This window comes from Sus scrofa, chromosome 1, assembly GCF_054392235.1.
Source record: "Sus scrofa isolate SSC_HxYL_T2T_F1_AM1 chromosome 1, Sscrofa_HxYL_maternal_Yorkshire_Landrace_v2.0, whole genome shotgun sequence".
In the NCBI taxonomy this organism is placed as follows: Eukaryota; Metazoa; Chordata; class Mammalia; order Artiodactyla; family Suidae; genus Sus; species Sus scrofa.
Genome location: NC_139383.1, coordinates 255,663,850 through 255,684,977, shown reverse-complemented (window position 1 = coordinate 255,684,977; position 21,128 = coordinate 255,663,850). Strand labels below are relative to the sequence as shown.

The 21,128-nt window shown below is 33.3% G+C and overlaps 1 long non-coding RNA gene across 1 annotated transcript in view; it reads right to left on the bottom strand.

The window, feature by feature from the left end:
- LOC146407119 (uncharacterized) overlaps positions 1–21,128 on the bottom strand; it is a 352,528-nt gene that overhangs the window by 235,920 nt on the left and 95,480 nt on the right. Inside the window, exons 3-4 of the long non-coding RNA XR_014832257.1 lie at positions 10,205–10,390; positions 5,086–5,189 (exon numbers count right to left, since the gene is read on the bottom strand). This is a non-coding gene — a long non-coding RNA (uncharacterized LOC146407119). The remainder of the gene's footprint in view (positions 1–5,085; positions 5,190–10,204; positions 10,391–21,128) is intronic.

Below are 21,128 nucleotides of genomic sequence, written 5' to 3'. Positions count from 1 at the left end.
CCCCTAGCCTGGGAACCTCCATATGCTGCGGGAGCGGCTCAAGACAAAGGCAAAAAGAGCAAAAAAAAGCTATTTCTTTAGCATATGTGTTAAAAGTGTACAATATCTGGAATATTTCAAAGCTTTTAATGGATCTAGTTTCAAATTTTCTTACAAAATGTTTTAGCATTAATGTTAAACACTAAAATAGGGGTGGAAAATGTGTATCATCTTTGTTTGTCCTTTACGTCCATATGCATGACAGACATTGTTAACTAACCGTGGTAATATTTTTCACTGAGCTCAGACGTGACTTCAGAAATCTTCGTAACGTATTTTGCAAATCAACTACTATTAGTAGATTGAATTCGGAATTGTAATATAAAACAAATTTGCCATAGTTACAATAGAGGTATTTCCATTGATACCAGAAAAAAAAAATCATGTTATGTTTTCAACAGTATTACTTCATACTGTTCTTGAAATTCCAGCAAATACAAGTGAGTAAAAAAAATTGAGAGATAAGAAAAAAGGTATGCTAGAGAATCAATACTTAGAGATAATATGATTGTATACTTTGTGCTCCAATATGCTAGTTGAGAAAGAATGAAATTTGGGCAGAAATTTTAATTAGAGAGCATTATACAAATAAATCTTTAGATATACTCTTTAAATATTTAGGTAAATACATATAGATATTAGTATTTATTACAGGCATATTTAGATATATATTCCTTTAATAAAAGAAGTATATTAAAATGATTTCAATATCTAAGAACATTAGGAAGAAATGCATAAGAACCAAAGGGAAAAATAATCTTAAACTTCACCTTGATATGGAAGAAGAGAATGAAGTGAAAGCATACTAAATATCCATATGGGAAGATACATATCACAAAATAATATTTTAAATCAATTTTATATTAATGTGATTATAATAAAATACTAATGACAATATATTGATACCTATAACATAATCCAAATTATATTTCTGCAATAATCAAGAATTCTTGCTGTTTGTTGGCTACATAAATTAAGACAGTATATTACAGTCATCATAATGGTCAGGCAGAGAAAAAAAGGCAGAATATAAAACCGAAAAAAAAGTCAGAGATGATAAACATTTCTGGGAAAGTTTGAATTATTCAATTGCTGATACAAAGATAATTAGTTAAGTATTAGAAAAATAAATTCATGTTCATACTGGCATTAATATCAAAATCATGTCACGTAAAAGCTATTCCATAGAAACAAACAAACAAAAAAACCCCACAAAAGGTAGAAAAAACCATATGGGGAAGATGAATATTAAGGGTTGCTCAAATTTTCATAAATAAAAGCAGAGAAAAAACATTTTTAGATATTTTATTTTTATAATAAGCACATTTTGGTTAAGTCTACTCAGCTCACAACTTTCTTTTCTCTCCTAATGCCTTTCTGCACTAGGTTCAAAGAGATGGGAATCTAGCCATCATATTTAGGGATAATGTCATTTTTTCCTGGTCAGTTTCTAGAATAGTGTTCAGTAAATAAAGACATGAACTTGACAGATATTTGCCAATTAATGCCTGACTAAGCAGGACTACTATATAACATCTTCCAGGAATCTGGATATACAACTCAGAGCCTGTTGATTGGTCCCTTCTTATAACTAGAACACAAAGAAAATGATGAGAAGAGGTCATGTAGTTCCCTGAAAACACAAGGGACAGTTCATCCTCAGAGACAGAGAAAATGTGGGCAGAAAATGCAGAGGCTAGAGGTTCCAACATCCAAAAATGGAGAAATTACACAAAATATAGTATGTTCATACAATATTTTACTATGCATTCAATACAAAGCATATACTCAAAGCACACTTAAGAACAAAGTAGGAAAAATACTGTATAAAAGCTAAGAACACTAATGTTTATTTTATTGTTTTGAAAACAAAATATCTTCTTATTAATTTACTAGCTAACGTTCAAAATAATAACAGTAACAATGTACTTGTAATTATAGAATAAGAAGTGAAACCAAAGAGAGCAATCTTTTAAAGGATAGGAAGGAGTAATTGGAAATATTCTGTTGTAACTGCACCGTCAGTGAAATATTGTAATGTTAACCGAAAATGGATTTTTTTTTAAACAATTAGTAATGCCAAATGTTAGTTTCTTCATCCTGAAACAATACGCTGCTCTACCTCACAATTTTTATGAAACCACACATGTGAGTGTGCTATTTTAAAACCATAAAGTATGTTGAAAATTTAAGTTTTTCTTATTAATTAACATAGTAATATCCATACTTGGCTTCTCTATTCCTTTAAAAAAAATAATACCTTTTTGACCCATTTCTCCTGTCTCCCCAACCACCTACCTCTGGCAACCAATCTGTTCCATTTATCTATTTGCCCTGGTTGTTTTTTGCTTGCTTGTCTTTTTGTTTTGGTTTTGTTTAGAGTCCAAATATGAGAGAGATAATATAGTATTTCTCTCCCTGACTTACTTTCACCTAGCAAGATGTCCTCGAGGTCCATCCATGTTGTCACAAATGGTAAGACATCATTCTTTTTCCTGGATTAATAATATTCTATTATATATGTATACTGCACTATATTCATTCATCCATAGATGGACACTTGGGTTTTTTCCATATCTTGGGCTACTGTAAATAATGCTGCAATGAGCATGAGAGTATAGATATCTTTTCAAGTTAGTGTTTTTGTTTTCTTCAGATAAATTCCCAGAAGTGAAGTTCTGGATCATCTGGTAGTTCTTCTTTAAATTTTTTGAAGAACCTCCATACAATTTTCCATAGTGGCTACACCTATTAATACTCTCACCAACAGTGCACAAAGGTTCCATTTCCTCCATTCCCTTGCTAACACTTGTTACATCTTTTTCTTTATTATAGCCATCCTAACAAGTGTGAAGTGATATCTCATTGTGGTTTTGATTTATATTTCCCTAATGTTTAGTGAGGTTGAGCATCTTTTGTTGTGTCTAGCGGTCTTCTCTGAAAAAAATGTCTTTTCAGATTTTCTGCCTATTTTTTAACTGGATTGTTGTTTGGTTTTTGCCATTCAGTTGTATGAGTTCTTTAATATATTTTGGATAGTAACCCCTTATCAGATATATGATTTGCAAATATTTTCTTCCATTCAGTATGTGTCCTTTTCGTTTTCTTGATTATTTCCCACTAATTTTATTTTTATGATTGATTTAATATATGGCAGTACGGTAAAAACCCTGGTATATTATTCCATCTGAAACTATCTTTGATTGAATAATTGGAAAGTCACATAAAATTGAAAATAAAAACTTAAAATTTCCATACACACTTGTACACACACATACGCACACACACACACACACACACACACACAAGCACAAGGATAAAACTAAAGCCCCATATTAATTCATTTGTTAGGATATCATGTTTTTCAAATATAAAGCCTTAACTTAGAACAAATGAAATTGCCATCATTTAACATAGAATTAAGTTCTTTTCTTTAAGATAACTGATTACAACCCTATGTCATCTTTCCTATATAAACTGCAGTTATAATACATAACATAGAACAGATTTTGGTGTGTCTTTAAAATATGACATTAAATTTAAAGCATTTTTAAAGCACTTCCAAAGCTATTTTAACAAGGAATCACCTAGATTTTTGCAGATATTTTCCCTAATCATTTCCTAAAACTAATGCTACAGGATTTTTAAATCTTTTCTAAAGCACTTCACTGAATTTTCACAGAAACCTCTCTATTTTCACTAGTATATATTTTATCATAGTTAATGATACTATACACTTACAAGTATAATAAAAAAATAACTCCATAACCAAACCTAACTAATTTTGGTATGCGTTATAATTCAACTGGTGGAATAGAAGTGTCCAAGTTAGTGAAGAGTAGCTCACCAGCCATGACTGTTTAGTGGTTAGTATAGGAGGGAAGTAGTCTTTATATGGAGTAACGTCTATGTGGAGTAAACTCTCTCTCAGTTAAGTGTTGGACCTAGGATAACTACACACTATAAAGCTACTTTCTGTTTATGACCCACCAAATTCACCCTGTTCTGGAGTCTTATCCCTTCTTAGTGTTCTCTTTAGAATGTATACATACTCAAAAACTATTATCCTCAGATTTGGGTCTACGGTCAAAAAAAGAAACAGAAGTCTCCTTCAACATTTGGTTTCATGGGTCTCTTTAGGTATGTTCAAATACATATAAAGAGACACAATGGTAAAATAAAATAGACTTTAAAATTCTATAAATGTTATTAACTTATTTCAATTATTTGTTAAACTTAAGAAACTGAACAAAATTATTTTGGCGTTCAAAGATATTAATTCAATAAAAATAATTGAAGTATAACATCATATGCCAATAAATAACTACTTAATTATTTAAATAAGCAATGTAAGATCTAGAAGGAAAACATTAGGGCATTAATGTATAACCATCATATTTTTTTTTTCATATTGATGTAAAGCTCCTGTTATAGTTCAATAGGGCTCATATCTCCAACTGTTTTCAAGATTTTACTTGTACACTCTTTATAAATCTACAAACTAAAATCAAAGAATGTTTACTTTTTGCTTTTAACTTTAAGGTTAAAAAATTAATGATGTTGAACTGTAGATAAAATCATAATCTTGGCTAATATTGTAACTTCTACCATATTTATAAATGTTTCTGATTTTTAATTATTTCACATTAGAGACCTTTTGAAATATGCACTATTATTGAGTTATTTAATAGGGTCATTTACCTAAAGATTTTATATATCAAACCCGAATTTAAACTTTACTTAATTATAAAATATTTAAATGCCCTATATCTTTATTGTTGTGACGCATATATGACTGAGTTTAAAACCCATCAAATTTCAACATGGATTGATGATTATTTATTTAAAAGGTGAAATTACTCATTAATAGTAATATAAACCATTGAGAATCTTTGTAATAATATACTCCTGACAATATTTATTACTTAAATATAATTATTTCATTATTAGACTATCTCTGTAGCACACAGCAACTAGTTTCACATATTGTCTAAAATTATCCAAATAGAAAAAAATGTGTATCTTAAAATTTGTCTCTACACTCACCCACACTCCCAGTATTACTTGGTAACTTGTCATATATTTGTTCTGATGAGACTGGAAGCTCTTGGGATTGGCGCTGGAGCAACTTAGACCATTCTGTCTGAATTCTACGATCAAAAATTGATGTATCATAGGAAAGTTAATTTTAAAAATGCATTGTAACTATTCTCCAAAGAGCTTAATAAAGTGTAAAAATAGCAAGTTTAGAAGTTTTAACTTACAAAATAAAATACTTAAGAATTTTAGAATCACTTCATTTTCACCATACTTATGGATCTAATTTTCCAAAGTAGATTACAAACCAGACCCTGTGTTTTTCAGGAAGCAAGATGAAATTACACCTAATCAGTTATTTTGAAAAAAAAATGATTATAATTACCTCGAAATATAATGCCTCCTCTGGAAGTAAATTTCAAAATGATTGCAACTGAACTCATTTAAAATTATTATTTTTACTAAATCTTATAAATATAACTGCTTCAGCATTGGTAGGTCACACAGAACTACTAGATCTAAGTTGTAATTTTTTTACAAAAGTAAGGTATAGTGATTGTGGTTACTTATCAGTACATTGCACAAAATACACACCTGGTCAAAAAGTGGAAGTAGCAGAGTAATTTACAAGAGTAAAGTTATATCAAAACTTAAAAGAAGGAGTTTCTGTTGTGGCTCAGTGGATTAAGGACCTGACATTGTCTCTACGAGAATGTGGGCTTGATCCCTGGCCTCACTCAGTGGGTTATGGATCCAGCATTGCTGCAAGCTGCAGCATAGGTCAAAGATGCAGCTCGGATCCAGTATTGCTGTGGCTGTGGTGTAGGACTCAGCTGAAGCTCTGATTCAACTCTTAGCCTGGGAATTTCCACACAGGTGCAGCCATAAAAAGAAAACAAAAACAAAAAGTTAAAACAAGAATAAAATTCATTTAAAAATGGTACATTTACAAAGAAATAAATTGGGAAATAATTACATTCAGTACTAACATAATTCAGACTCTCAGTCTTTCCGGCATTATTCGCTATTTGGTTGCAACTTATTTTATTTTATTTTTTTGCCTTTTAGGGCCACATCCGCAACATATGGAGGTTCTCAGGCTAGGGGTGTAATTAGAACTACAGCTGCCGGCCTACACCACAGCCACAGCAATGCTGGATCCTTAACCCACTGAGCAAAGCCAGGGATCGAACCTGCAAGCTCATGGTTCCTAGTCTGATTTGTTTCCACTGCGCCATGACAGGGACTCCAGCAACTTATTTTTCTACATTTGACAACACACTTGTTTTGCATTTCACAAAACTTACAACCAATGTATATACACATTACACATCATTCCTCAACTCATGTCCGTTTGCCATTCTACACATTATCACACAACACACAATACAGCATTTTTTAGGATGGCAGAAAATGAAGAAGATCCTATAATAGTTATAAGACCATCAAATACCACAATATTAAATCTGTAAGTTATTAAAGTAGAAACATGTTTATAATGTTTTGCTAATTTAAAAACAGTGACGAACACATCCTTGGGAATGTGTTAATATCCTAATTTGAATATATGTTAATTTATGTTAGGATATATATAGAAAAATATCAAAATATACAGGCACCACAGATTAATAGTAAATATTTTTGGAATTTTTATTATTTTTATGATTTACTGTATTGCTTGTTAATAAAATATATTTATTTTATAATAAAAATAATGCTATTTTTCATTTTTTAAAATTTCTAAGCATTTTAAATTGTATTTTTTGATGTATCAACTAAAATATCATATGCACAAAAAGCTCTTCTTTATATAAAGAGAAATACCATATGTTTTACTAAGATTTCAATTCCATTTACTTTCAGGATTAATTAAACCAAAATATTTTAAATTTTTCAATATGCTATATACAATATTTTTTTCAATTTTCATTTCCTTCCCTTTTTATTCTGAATTATTTTCTGAATTATTTTATTCTGAATTATTTTCATGTTTTCTCTTCATATAATTGATGTGATTTCATTGTTCTATTTTTTGTACTCTCATAGATATAACTTTTAAAATAATTTTTCATTAATCTGTCTTTCTTTCCTGGCACAAATACATGGGAGAAAGCTTAGAAATGGATTTGCTAACCCTGAAAAATTCTAAACATTATTTAAATTGATTGGATTCATTTTAATAAAATCAGAGAAGTCATGCTTATCAGGTAAAAATTACAAGTTTGATAAACATGTCCAAATTTGATACAAAATATACATTAACTAAACAAAATTTCTGACAGCAAACATAAAAATAGCAAATATAGTTTTGAGGTAATTATATCTTATAAGAAATGACATAAAAACACCATAATGTAAAATTCTACAAGATATCTTTTGACAAGCAAACAGCCAGAAAATTCAATTTTACGGTGAACAGTTGCAGATTTATGTATTTCCCTAAACAGAATCTTACTTTGCCTACATATTGCTTTTATGATAAGCATTTGTAAATAATAGTATTTGGCCTGATATTTTTGTTGTTGTTATTTTTCCTAAAAAGCATTTGTGATAAATATCTCTCATTTTAAATATCCTCAATTCTGTTGGAATGTTTGACCTATAGTTTGAACCACAATTTTGGCAAAGGCTTATGATATGTGACCTAACTTTTACATTCGCCTTTAATATGGATTTTAATTTCAACGGTACATTTTTTAGTTTTTAAAAATTATTTCTTATACAATTCCCTTCATTTTTTCTGCTTTTATTTGACAGAATTTGTATCTTTTTGCATTCTATTGAGGATAGAAATAGTTTCATGAAGTTTTCTACTGGACGCTTCAGTGGGTAAATTTTATAAGTATGCTTTTGCATTAAGACTTTCATTTCTAGATGATTTAATTTTTAATGACCTGATTTTATCTTCTATTTCTTTTTTTTTTTTTCCTTACCTCACAGAATTGACTAATATTCAGTGTATAATAGCAGGCAGGGGAGTGAACTGACTTTGAGGTACCTCTGAAGCACTGTAATCCCTTTCCAGATCAAGAATTAGGGACAGATTGATGAAACTGCTTACTCTTCAGTTTCCATTTTGGAGTGGGTTTTTACCAAACACAGTTATGTTATTTCTTATTATTAAGTTCAGGAATTCTATAATCTGAATTGATTATCCAAAAATTCTCAAATTCCAGGAGTTTTTTTAGGTTCTTTTATGTCTCTTCCACTACTTAAAACCACTTTCAAAAAAGGAATCAATTTCACATAATGCAATTAACTATTAATATTTCAGTTGTGTCTTCTGATAGTTGCATTGCCTAAATGAATGTGGGTTAATAGGCAATGGTGGCAAAGAGAACACTTTGGCTTTCTCAGAAAGCACAAGCGTCAGAGTATACTGAAGGCCTGCAGTTCATTCTGCTCAAATCTTAAATTCATGAAGCCCAGAGTGAAAGGCATAAGGGTAGGTGGGGCAGTGGAGTAGATTTGAGGAAAGAATAATCATGTTTTATCAAGGCAAGCTCTCTTTTTGGGTTTCGTCACAAGGTTTCAAGTTGTGACCTTTCTCTTTCAATTTACCAGGCCAGTTTTAGTAATTTTTCCAAAATTCTGGAAATGGGATCCCCAGATTTCACAACTGTTTTAAGTCTTAATAAGTATTTAAGGGGCATCTTGATGGATCAGACACTGTATTAGGGACTACTAGTTTTTTAAGTAAATCTTCTATTTCAGAAGTTTTAGAATTATTGCAAAGATATTACACAAAACTCCTGTACCCTATATGTAGTTTATTTTTCCCCACTAGTAATATCTTTCACTAGGATGGTTCATTTGTTATAATTAATAAAATTACTAATTATTAAAAAAAATGATATTCAGATTTCCTTGGATTTTCATTAGTGTTATTTTTATGTTTCAGAATCTCATCCAAGAAATCATATTTCCTCTATTAGTTATATACTTCCTAAGGCTGTTCTTGGTTGTGACAATTTCTCAGACTTTTCTTGTTTTTTTATCACCTTGGTAGTTTTAAGAAGTACTGGTCTGATAATTTGTAAAATATCCTGCAATTGAGATTTTTCTGCTATTTATCTCAGGATTATATTGAGGTAATGTTCTGTGGAGAAGATAAGAGTTCAAGAGCCATTCTTATATCATACATCAAGGAAATGTAATATCAGTATGACTTATCACTGTTGGTGTTAACTTTGGTCACCTGACTTGAGCTAGTAATTGTCAAGAGTTTTCCTTGTAAAGCTAATTTGTTCCCTTCCTTTTTCATACTGTATTCTTTGGGAGAAAGTCGCTATGGGCAGCTCCTATTTAAAGAATGGAGAATTACGCTTCACCTCCTTATAAGTGGAGTATCTACATAAATTATCCGCAAAGTTTCTGCATAGGAGATAGGCCTGTTCGTCCTCATTTGTTTAGTTACATCAATGTGGACTCAAGAGTATTTATTTTATTTTTGCTTTTTAGGGCTGCACCCATGGCATATGGAAATTTCCAGGCTAAGGGTCCAATCAGAGGTACAGCTGCCAGCCTATGCCACAGCCACAGCAACACAGGATCCAAACCGCATCTGTGACCTACACAACAGCTCGGGGCAACACCAGATCCTTAACCCACCAAGCGAGGCCAGGGATCAAACCCACAACCTCATGGTTCCTAGTCAGATTTGTTTCTACTGTGCCACAATCGGAACCCCAAATATTCAGTTTATACTTCGGATTATAATGCAATACTACTTTTCTTATTTTGTTGCTCAAATTGTTCCAGCTTTAACCTTTGTGGGTTCTTTCAGCTGGCTTCCTGAATCTATTTGACACAGTCTCATTATTTTTTATTTTTTATTATTTTTTTGTTTTTTTAATTATTATTTTAATAGATATTTCCCCAATACATTTTTTTTCTACTGTACAGCATGGTGACCCAGTTACGCATACATGTACACATTCTAATTTTGCACATTATCATGCTCCATCATAAGTGACTAGACATAGTTCCCAGTGCTACACAGCAGGATCTCATTGCTAATCCATTCCAAAGGCAATAATTTGTATCTATTAACCCCAAGCTCCCCACTCCCTTCCCCTCCCCCTTGGCAACCACAAGTCTATGATTTTATTTTTAATTACTTTCTTACTTTCTGTCACTGCAAGATAGTGTAGGCTCATCTTGTTAAAATTCTTGTCCCCATAGCAATTCTAGGACCAATAATTCTTGCAAGGTGTCCTGGTTCTTCTCATTGGAGAGTGGTATTTGATCCAAGATCTGGGTGCTTAGGTGTGCTCATTATGAGTAGGGCATCATTGCTTCTAGGACCTCTCAACTGACAAAGCAAGGAGATATATGTGTGTATCAATCCCCACATCTGCACATATATTTCTGTATGTAATCCTATACATCTATATTCAGTTACATGAGTTCATATTGATGTCTCCAACTCTAATCCACATGTTCCACATGGAATATTCTTGTTTATTCTCTTTCCTTATTTGTAACCTCTAATTTCAATGTTCCCACCATTGCATTCACTTATTTAATTGTCCAATTCTAATAAAGACGTACAATGGTTTCTGAAATATTAAACACACCCCCATGAGAAACAGGTGTATCAACAACCTAGAGTGGCTATATATAGTTCCTTCACCATACTCTTATAGACACTACTAATTTCAAACGTTACTTAGGTAAGTACATTAGTCCCTATCTCTCTTTAAGAAGTTTGTTTTGGAGTTCCCGTTGTGGCTCAGTGGTTAACGAATCCGACTAGGAACCATGAGGTTGCGGGTTCGATCCCTGGCCTTGGTCAATGGGTTAAGGATCCGGTGTTTCCGTGAGCTGTGGTTTAGGTTGCAGATGTGGCTTGGATCTCGTGTTTCTGTGGCTGTGGCATAGGCTGGCGGCTACAGCTCCAATTAGACCCCTAGCCTGAGAACCTCCATGTGCCATGGAAGCGGCCCTAGAAAAGGCAAAAAGACAAAAAAAAAAAAAAAAAAAAAAAAAAGAAAGAAAAATTTTGTTTTGTGCATTTGTACTACATTTAGATTTTTTTGGTAATATCCTGCATTCCATCCTGAGATTACTACTTTGTGTAGTATAGTTCAAGGCTCAAAAATCCTTGTGCTTCACCTGTTCGGCCTCCTCAACATCTCCAACTCCCTGGAAAACACTGATTTGTTTATAATATCTATAATTTTGTCTTTGCCACAATGTCATATAATTGGGATCAGAAAGTAACATGGCTTATTAAGACTGGTTTCTTTTACCTAGTAGTAAGTATTTAAAACACATCCATGTCTTTTTATGCTCGATAGCTCTTTTTAACTAGTAAATAATACTGTATGAATATATCACAGTTTGTCCATTTATCTTGTGAAAGATACTTTGGTTGCTTCTGGTTGGTGTCAATCACAAGTAAAGCTGTTGTAAACGTGTATGCAGGTTTTAGGATGAACATAGATTTTCAAATCAGTCAAATAATCACCTCAAAGTACAAATGCTGCATTATATGACATTTAGCTTTGTAAGAAACTGTCAAACTCTCTTTCCATGTGGCTCTACCATTACACATTCCTATTAGCAATGAATGAAATGAAAGTTCCTGTTGCTCCAAAGCCTTGCCTGAGTTGGTTTTGGCATGTTTTTTGGATTTTAGCTACAGTAGAAATGTAGTAGTATCTTACTTCTTTATTTTGCATTTAGTAAATGTAGTAGTATCTTACTTCTTTATTTTGCATTTAGTAACATTTAGTTCTATATGATAAATGTTACTGAATGTTTTTGTATGCCTATGTGCCATTGATATCTTCTTTGGACAAATGGCCATTTAAATATTTTGTCCTTTTAAAAATACATATGTGTGTATGTGTTCTATAATATTCTTTTGTTTGTTGACCATTTCTAAGAACGACTTTTTGGTTTCACTAATTTTCTCTATTGTTTTTAATCCTCTAATTAATTTATTCTCTAATCTCTCCCAGCCTTCTGATTGTTCCAGATTTAATTTTCTCTTCTTTTGTAGAGTCTTTAAGTGAAAGGTAAGGTTATTGATATGACATTTTTTTTTCATTATAAGCATTGGCAGGTTTAAATTTCTAAGCACCAAAGCTAAATATCATAAATTTTTGTGTTGTGCCTCCATTTTTATTCATTTCAAAGTATTTTTACATTTACCTTTTGATTTCCTTTTGATGCATTGGCTATTTAGGACTACAGTTTTTGTTTTGTTTTTTGTTTGTTTGTTTTGGCTGTACCCACAGCATATACAAGTTCCCAAGCCAGGGATCGATTCCAAGCTGCAGCTGCAACCTACACCGTAGCTGTGGCAATGCCATATACTAGGCATCAAACCTGTGCCTCACCAGCGACCAGAGCTGCTGAAGTTGGATTCTTAACCTACTGTGCCACAGTGGTTAATCCAGGATTATGGTTTTTAAATTTTCACAAATCAGTGAGTTTCCTAAATTTTATTTTTTCTTCTTTCTTTTTTTAAGCAATATGAGTGAATTTTATTTTGTATATGATGATTTTTATTTTTACATTATACCTGGTTTACAACATTCTGTTAATTTTCTACTATACAGCATGGTGACCCAGTTACACGTACCTGTATACATTCTTTTTTCTCACATTATCATGCTCCCTCATAAGTGACTAGATATAGTTCCCAGTGCTACACAGCAGGATCTCATTGCTAATCCATTCCAAAGGCAATAGTCTGCATCTATTAACCCCAAGCACCCCATCCATCCCACTCCCTCCCCCTCCCTCTTGGGAAACAAAGTCAATTCTCCAAATCCATGATTTTCTTTTCTGTGGAGATGTTCATTTGTGCCATACATTAGATTCCAGATATAAGTGATATCATATGGAATTTGTCTTTCTCTTTCTGACTTACTTCACTCAGTATGAGAGTCTCTAGTTCCACCCATGTGGCTGCAAATGGTATTATTTCATTATTTTCAATGGCTGAGTAGTATTCCATTGTGTGTATATACCACTTCTTCCTAATCCAATCATCTGTTGATGGACATTTGGGTTGATTCCATGTCTTGGCTATTGTGAATGGTGCTGCAATGAACATATGAGTGCATGTGCCTTTTTCAAGGAAAGTTTTGTCTGGATACATGCCCAAGAGTGGGATTTCTGGGTCATACGGTAGTTCTATGTGCAGTTTTTTAAGGTACCTCCATACTGTTCTCCATAGTGGTTGTACCAGCTTACATTCCCACCAACAGTGCAGGAGGGTTCTCTTTTCTCCAACCCCCCTCCAGCATTTAATTGTGGATTTATTAATGATTTGCATTCTGACTGGTATGAGGGGGTATCTCATGGTAGTTTTGATTTGCATTTCTCTTATGATCAGGGGTGTTGAGCATTTGTTCATGTACTTGTTGACCATCTGCATATCTTCTTTGGAGAAATGTCTGTTCAGGTCTTTTGCCCATTTTTCCATTGGGTGTTTGGCATTTTTGCTGTTGGGTTGTAGAAGTTGCTTATATATTCTAGAGATTAAGCCCTTGTCAGTTGCATCATTTGAAACTATTTTCTCCCATTCTGTAAGTTGTCTTTTTGTTTTCTTTTTGTTTCCGTTCCTGTGCAAAAGTGTGTCAGTTTGATGAGATCCCATTGGTTTATTTTTGCTCTTATTTCTGTTGTTTTGGCAGACTGATGTGAGAAAACATTTGTAAGGCTGATGGCAGAGAATGTTTTGCTTATATTCTCTTCCAGGAGTTTGCATTTCTGTATACTAACAATGACATATTAGAAAAATAGAAAAATACAATACCTTTCAAAATTGCACCCCCAAAAATCAAATACCTGGGAATACACCTGGCCAGGGAGGTAAAAGACTTACATGCTAAGAGCCATAAAACATTAATCAAGGAAATTAAAGAAGATGTAAAGAAATGGAAAGATATTCCATGTTCCTGGGTTGGAAAAATTAATATTGGAAAAATGGCCATACTACCCAAAAGCAATCTACAGATTCAATGCAATCCCCATCAAATTACCCAGGACATTTTTCATACAACTAGAACAAACAATCCAAAAAATTTATATGGAACCACAAAAGATCCAGAATTGCCAAAGCAATCCTGAGAAACAAAAACCAAACTCTCCCAGACTTCAGGCAATATTACAAAGCCACAGGAATCAAGAAAGTATGGTACTGGTACCAAAACACACATACTGAACAATGGAACAGAATAGAGAACCTAAAAATAAATCCAGACACCTATGGTCAATTAATCTTTGACAAAGGAGGCAATAACATAAAATGGGAAAAAGACAGTCTATTCAGCAATTATTATTGGGAAACCTGGATAGCTGCATGCAAATCAATGAAACCAGAACACACCCTCACACCATGCACAAAAATAATTCAAAATGGCTTAAAGACTTAAATATAAGACAAGACACAAACTCCTGGAAGAGAGTATTATTTCTAATTTTATCTGATTGTGTTCAAGGAACAAAGTTTGTGTTATATCCATGCCTCTAAATTAATAAAGGTTTATTTAACAGTTTAGGATATTGCCTTTTTTGAAGAATGTCCATGCACACCTGAAAAGAATGTACGTTCTGCTGTTCTTGGGTGAAGTGGTCTATAGATGTCTGTTAGGCCTAGTTGGTTTATAGTTAAGTCTTCCATTTCACTGTTGAATTTTCTACATAGTTCTATCAATTATTGAATCAGGGAAGACCCCAGATGGACCTGAAACTTGGAAAATTGTTCATCCATACACCAGATTCTTTTATTCACAGAAAGGAAAAGTAGGGACATGATTTTCTATATGGAATTAAATCAATCATTCATGGTTAAAGTCTCAGTGAAAGATAAGATCAAATGATACAAGGAGAAAAGCATGGCATTGAGAATCAATTTCAGCTAGATTCAGTAAGATTTAATTTCCACATCTGTAAAATAGTATAGTAATATTTATTTTACATGGCTATTTTAAGTATTAAAATAAATAGTATTTGTTAAGTCCCTGGCATCTAATATTCAGTAATGTATCAGATATCATCTTCTTAAACTTTTTAATACCTATTTTTTTCCAAATACTAATTCTACCCTTATTATTACTACTACTACTATATAATAATAAAATAATAACATAATTCATCTTAACATGTACTGAGTGCAACTATACATCTTATGCCAGTAACACTATGTATTACATACCATACTATATACCTGACACAGGGGAAAAGTGATTCTTTCATTACATATTTCCCTAATATACCCATTAAGTGAGAAAATGTAAGACCCCCCAAAGGTAAGTAAATCATTTAAAGTTATTCAGCTACGAGTTTCTGTCGTGGTTCAGTGGCTAATGAACTTGACTAGTATCCATGAGGATGTGGGTTCAATCTCTGGCCTTGCACAGTGGGTTAAGGATATGGCATTGATGCGAGCTGTGGTGTAGGTCACAGATTGGACTTGGATCCTGTGTTGCTGTGGCTGTGGTGTAGGCCAGCAGCTACAGCTCTGATTTGACTCCTAGCCTGGGAACCTCCATATGCTGCAGGTGCAGCCCTAAAAAGATAAATAAAGTTATTCAGCTAGTAAGAAGTAAGGCTGAAATATGAACCCAAACAGACCGGCGACAAAGAATACACTTTTTGCCTCTCTTTGAGGGGCATACAATAGAGAATGCTTTAAAATAGTCATTGTCCTCAAGTAATATATTTAAAATACAGCAATTACATGCATAGTTTATACTCCATATATACCACAATAAAGAAACAGAACTTTTGAAATTAGTTTAAATTAATTCAATCATACCTTTGAATATTTAGAGAGGCCTATTACACCATCTATTTATGGCACAGCAACTATATCAGCAGGCTGAATCATATTGTGTTATTTTTTTTTTTCTTTAGCAAAGATTATATGTGCCATTGAGGCACCCCACTCTACCTCTGGCCTTGAAAAAGTATCTATAGGTATTTTTTTAAGATTTATATTTTTTCTATTACAATTGATTTACAGTGTTCTGTCAATTTCTACTGTACAGCAAAGTGACCCAGTTATACTTATATATCATTTCTTTCTCTCACATTATCTTCCATCATGTTCCATCACAGGTGAGTGGATATACATCCCTGTGATATATAGCTATATTTAAAATGTATTTACCCATCTTTTACTATTACATTATTCACATATGAGCTTTGCCATTCAGTATTTGGGGCATTACGAAATGAAAGTACTGTGGGATGACTTTCCAAAAGAGATGTGCACCTGACCTGGATTACCACAAATTACCGTATTTAGTCCACACTCTTTCATTTTATGTTACTGAGGTAGTTCCACAATAAAATTAAAATGGCCTTAAAAAAATAAATTTATTTCACAAACATAAAATTGATATATCAGTCAATTACTGAAAAACAGACCACCTGACATCCTTATTTGTGATAAGCCACAGAAATAATAATAGTTCTAGTTTCATTGCTTTGCATGCAGCAGTCCAGATTTCACAGCAATGCTTGCTGAATAGACTTTCCTTTTCCCATTTTATGTTCTTGCCTCCCTTGTCAAAGATTAATTGACCATAGGTGTCAGGGTTTATTTCTGGGTTCTATATTCTGTTCCATTGGTCTGTCTGTCTGTTTTGATACCAGTACCACACTGTTTTGATGACTGTGGCTTTGTAGTATTTCTTGAAGTCTGGGAGAGTTGTGCCTCCTGTTTGGTTTTTGATTCTCAGGATTTGTTTTGAGATTCTGGGTCTTTTGTTATTCCATGTAAATTTTTGGATTGTTTGTTCTAGTTCTATGAAACATGTCCTGGGTAATTTGATAGGGATTGCATTGAATCTGTAGATTGCTTTGGGTAGTATGGCCCTTTTTACAATATTGATTTTCCCAATCCAGGAACCTGGAATATCTTTCCATTTCTTTACATCTTCTTTGATTTCTTTGATTAAAGTTTTATAGTTCTCGGCATATAGGTCCTTTACCTCCTTGGTCAGGTGTATTCCGAGGTATTTAATTTTGTGAGGTGCAATTTTAAAAGGTATTGTATTTTTGTATTCCTTTTCTAATATTTCATTGCTGGTATACAGAAATGTGACTGACTTCTGAATGTTAATCTTATATCCTGCTACTTTGCTGAATTTATTAATCAGTTCAAGTAGTTTTTGGGTTGAGTCCTTAGGGTTTTCAATGTATAGTATCATGTCATCTGCATACAGTGACAGTTTTATCACTTCTCTTCCTATTTGGATGCCTTTTATTTCTTTTGTTTGCCTAATTGCTGTGGCTAGGACTTCCAAAACGATGTTGAAGAGCAGTGGTGAGAGTGGGCATCCCTGTCTTGTTCCAGGTTTGAGTGAGAAGGCTTTCAGTTTTTCCCCATTGAGGATTATATTTGCTGTGGGTTTATCATAAATGGCTTTGATTATATTCAGGAATGTTCCCTCTATACCCACTTTGGCGAGGGTCTTGATCATGAATGGATGTTGGACTTTGTCAAATGCTTTTTCTGCATCTATTGAGATGATCATATTATTTTTGACTTTTCTTTTGTTAATGTGGTGTAAGATGTTGATTGATTTGCATATGTAGAACACACCCTCACACCATGCACAAAAATAAACTCAAAATGGCTGAAAGACTTAAATATATGACAGGACACCATCAAACTCCTAGAAGAAAACATAGGCAAAACACTCTCTGACATCTACATCATGAATATTTTCTCAGGTCAGTCTCCCAAAGCAACAGAAATAAGAGCAAAAATAAACCCTTGGGACCTAATCAAACTGAAAAGCTTTTGCACAGCAAAGGAAACCAAAAAGAAAACAAAAAGACAACTTTCAGAATGGGAGAAAATAGTTTCAAAGGATGCAACGGACAAGGGCTTAATCTCTAGAATATATAAACAACTTATACAACCCAACAGCAAAAATGCCAACAACCCAATGGAAAAATGGGGAAAAGACCTGAATAGACTGTTCTCCAAGGAAGAGATACAGATGGCCAGCAAACACAGGAAAAAATGCTCAACATCGCTGATTATAAGAGAAATGCAAATCAAAACTACCATGAGATAACACCTCACACCAGTCAGAATGGCCATCATTAATAAATCCACAAATAACAAGTGCTGGAGGGGCTGTGGAGAAAAGGGAACCCTCCTGCACTGTTGGTGGGAATGTAAACTGGTACAGCCACTATGGAGAACAGTTTGGAGATACCTTAGAAAGCTATACATAGAACTTCCATACGACCCTGCAATCCCACTCTTGGGTATATGTCTGGACAAAACTCTACTTAAAAGAGACACATGCACCCGCATGTTCATTGCAGCACTGTTCACAATAGCCAGGACATGGAAACAACCCAAATGTCCATCAACAGATGATTGGATTCGGAAGAGGTGGTATATATATTCACAATGGAATACTACTCAGCCATCAAAAAGAATGACATAATGCCATTTGCAGCCACATGGACGGAGCTAGAGAATCTCATACTGAGTGAAATGAGCCCGAAAGACAAAGACAAATACCATATGATATCACTTATAACTGGAATCTAAGATCCAGCACACATGAACACCTCCTCAGAAAAGAAAATCATGGACTTGGAGAAGAGACTTGTGGCTGCCTGATGGGAGGGGGAGGGAGTGGGAGGGATTGGGAGCTTGGGGTTATCAGACACAACTTAGAATAGATTTACAAGGAAATCCTGCTGAGTAGCATTGAGAACTATGTCTAGATACTCATGTTGCAACAGAAGAAATGGTGGGGAAAAAGAAATGTAATTGTAATGTATACATGTAAGGATAACTTGATCCCCTTGCTGTACAGTGGGAAAATAAAAATAAATAAATAAATTAATTAATTAAAAAAATAGTATTAGTTGCTGTACATTGAGCAACTATGATATGTCAGCCTTCCTCTTCACTCGAATTTGAAAACTCTTGGGGTTTGTTGTCTCTAGCACAACTCTCTACTAGGTCTCTATTGCTGCCACATGCTCTCCTATGATTTACTTGCTTGTTTCTGGCTCTCGGTTAACCTTTGACATTAATTCTTTTTACAGTATCTCAGTGACCTCAAGGTTAGCTCATCCACAGCTGAGTCTCTGGTTTCCTTGCCCTCAACTCTAATGAGCTTCATCTCCAATATACTTAAGTCATGTACTCCCACAACTTACTCTGTAAATCATCATTACCTGGGAGGTTTCCACTTATTAATTCTTTAATTCTTACTTCCTCCCAATACTCCACTATATTACAATATCTTCATTTTTCAAATTTATTTCTATTATTCTCTCTACCTGTTCTTCAAATCCATTCTCTCTTTTTAACTACAGTAATTATTAGTAATTAAAAGTGATTTCTATTTACTGCACCTTAAATAAAGCATTCTCTGAGTTTTACAAAGGACATTTTTTTAAAATGTTTCAGGTCCTTTGTTGGGTTTTTTTGTCTAAATTTTATTTCTCTTTAAATAAAGAGATTTTTATTATTTTGATATCTGCCCCAAAGCAAGGGAAATGAGTTTTTCTGCCAATATCATAGTGCACCTGGTTACCATTAGACTCTACCCAAAGTATGTTAGATTAAATGATTAGTTGATATAAACACTTACATTACTGTCTCAATGTTGTACCAAAACAGAAACAATTTGGAGCCATAGGTGGTCTCCACAGAAAATGTTTGACAAGAGTGCTACGTTTGATGAAGCTCATGTGTACACTGTATAGGAGCCAATTTTGTATGTCCTAGATTTTTTGGCCCAGGCACCACATCAATTACAAGTTGTGCCTGTGCCTAGCTTCATTTCCATTATTATAAGATAGTTGGACAATCTACTTAACTGATGTTTGTCTTAGATTAACTGTTACCACATTAAATTCAGCCTTCTTAAAAAATTGTTTCAATTTAATCATATATTTAAAATATATAACCAAGAAGGACTGTTGTATAGCACAATGAACTATATACTCAATATTTTTTAATAACCTATAAAGGAAAGGAATCTGAAAAAGTATAAAAGTGTATATGTGCATACACACACACACACACACCTATTAAAAAACCTATATACATCTACATACACCTTTTATAAAGTATAAAAGTGTATATGTGCATGCATATATATATATGCACACATATATGTAAATGAATCACTTTGTTATATACCTGAAACAAACACAACATTGTAAATCAACTACACTTTAGTGAAAATAAATAAATAAAAGTAAATGCAGAATTAAATAGCTAAAAAAAAAATTTTAAATGCTTGTGACCCAGACAGGTAATAGATAGCGTCTGTTGACTTACTGTCCTGCTTCAGTACTTAAGGCTTACAATTTGGGGAAGACTTTAATGAGGTTTTGTATATCTACCATTTTTTTTCCATCTTCTTTAGGAGAAATAACCACAAATCAGTACATTTCTTACTCTTTTTTTCTACAAGTAAAAGACTACATATGAATAAAAGTTTTCCAAGTTTCTGGGCTATCTGGGGTCCTCCCTGATTCTTATGTTTTGTTATTAATTTCAAAAGTGATAAGGGCATGGGGAGAGTGAATTTGTTTCCTATCAATATCATAATGTATTGCTGAATTGGTTTGCTAATACAGTTGGTCCTTGAGCAACAAGGTTTAAACTGCATGGGTCCACTTATACCAGATATTTTTCTATAATAACTGTTACAGTACTACATGAGCTGTGGTTGTTGATTCTGTAGATGTAGAATTTCAGATATGAAGGAACTACAACCATATATATGAAAGGATGACAGTAAGTTACACACAAATTTTCCACTGTGCTGACAATTGGTACCCCACTGTGTTGTTCAAAAGTCAAATGTATTTTGTTGAGGATTTTTGCATTTATGTTCGTCAATGATATTGCCTGTAATTCTCTCTTTTTGTAGAGTCTCTGTCTGGTTTTGCTATCAGCATGAGCTGCCCCCACAGAATGAGCTCAGAAGTGTCCCTTTGTCTTCAACTTGTTGGAATAGTTTGAGAAAGATAGTGTTAACTTTTCTTTAAGTGTTTGGTAGAATTAAACTTTGAAGCCATCTGTTCATAAA